General features: G+C 30.5%; 1 long non-coding RNA gene across 2 annotated transcripts; it reads left to right on the top strand.

Annotated features, from left to right (window-relative positions):
- On the top strand, positions 1-1,440 carry LOC110228852. Of its 2 annotated transcripts, none has more exons than XR_002332422.1 (4): positions 1-31; positions 261-486; positions 718-948; positions 1,260-1,440. It is a non-coding gene; the product is annotated as an uncharacterized LOC110228852 (long non-coding RNA). The 2 variants fall into 2 exon arrangements; XR_002332504.1 differs by having other exon boundaries at positions 658-948.
- Positions 1,441-1,505: the final 65 nt, after the last annotated feature.

Raw genomic sequence — 1,505 nt, 5'->3', positions numbered from 1 at the left:
GATAATGAAGAAGTCGATCTTATATGGATAAGTATTCGCAATTTCCGTTCTAAATTTTGGTTCCAATTTTTTTAATCAACAAATCACAAATCGATATCAACATTAATTTGAGTGTGTTAGCTATTAAATCAATTTCTTTATATAAATCTTCAGTTGTCCGATTTAATATTTCTTGAAATTGGATTCTGTATAGATTGTAACATAAGATTATTTTTTTCCTGATATGTGGTTAAGTTAATTTATTTCCATATATATTTCAGATATTTACATACTGATGATGTTGCCAAAAGAGGAGTATTAAAAAAGATAAGTCTTATGTAAAGATTATAAGAGAAAAACAGTTGTTTATAAAATATGTGGTATTAATGATACAAATTTCAATTGTGTATACAACCCAAGCATCATGTCCTTGTCAAATTCTTATGGAAGAGGTAGAAACAACGTCATCTTTTTAGCAATCAATTAAATCTGGGAACTATGTTAAAGGTTAGTGAGATAATAACGATAACATCTTTGTTTACTTGATTAAAATGTATAGCTATTGTTATCTAAGTTAAAGGTTAATGAGATGATAATGATTATATACTTTTGTATAGTTTTAATGAATACTTCGTTGCTGCTGCAATTTCTGAATTAGTATAAACTAATTTCTCATAGTTCTCCACTCTCCAGTTGTGATGAGCTTTTGAAACTTGTTGACTTGTTGTTTCTTGACAGTCGCATGAATCAAAGTACCCTGTACGAAGCAAAGAAACAGACTTTAACATTTGATGTACACATAATAATTAGAAGAGTAAATCTATACTATTAGTAAGAAGATGATTATAGATGTATCAGCAAGAATCATCTCGATAGTCTCCTCGGAGTATTGGGTGTATTGAGTCCACGAATGGACAATTTTCACTTGGATGTTCGGTGATGGGAAGATTTGCAGCCATTGTTTCAGAGGTATAGAGGTGTTTTGATAGCTTATTGAGTATTGAGAATATGATTAGAGATCTATATTTATAAGAGATGGGGGACGGCTAGGGTTCGTCCTATTAGAACGCTATAATATATTTGCAAATCAATCATTTGAATAGATATTTTAGGTATATACTTGATTTAAGAGGTTTTGAATATACTGTTTTGATTTAGTTTAGATTTTTGGTAACTGTATAAGAACAAAATTTGTTATCATATTAATTAAGATTCGAAATTATAGAGATATGATTGTTTAGGTATTATATTTACTTATGTGTTATGGTAATTATGTTTAGATTTCCAAATCGCAACCGTGAGCATCAATCCAGATCGCAACAGTGAGGATCAAGCTAAGGACTGGCGGGTCAAGTATAGGGTCCGCGTGTGGATCCGTAAGTTAGCCCATCATCCTCATAAATAACCGATCCAATAGCCCATGATCCATGGATATTTGTCTATCAAATTATACTTTTAACCTTGCACGTGTTTTTTTTATTTTAGTCTTTGAATGTAATTATCCTAATGGCAATCTTTGTAATTAG

This window comes from Arabidopsis lyrata, assembly GCF_000004255.2.
Source record: "Arabidopsis lyrata subsp. lyrata unplaced genomic scaffold ARALYscaffold_1014, whole genome shotgun sequence".
NCBI lineage: Eukaryota > Viridiplantae > Streptophyta > Magnoliopsida > Brassicales > Brassicaceae > Arabidopsis > Arabidopsis lyrata.
Note: the sequence above shows the minus strand (reverse complement) of the source record. Positions and strands in the feature narration are given on the sequence as shown.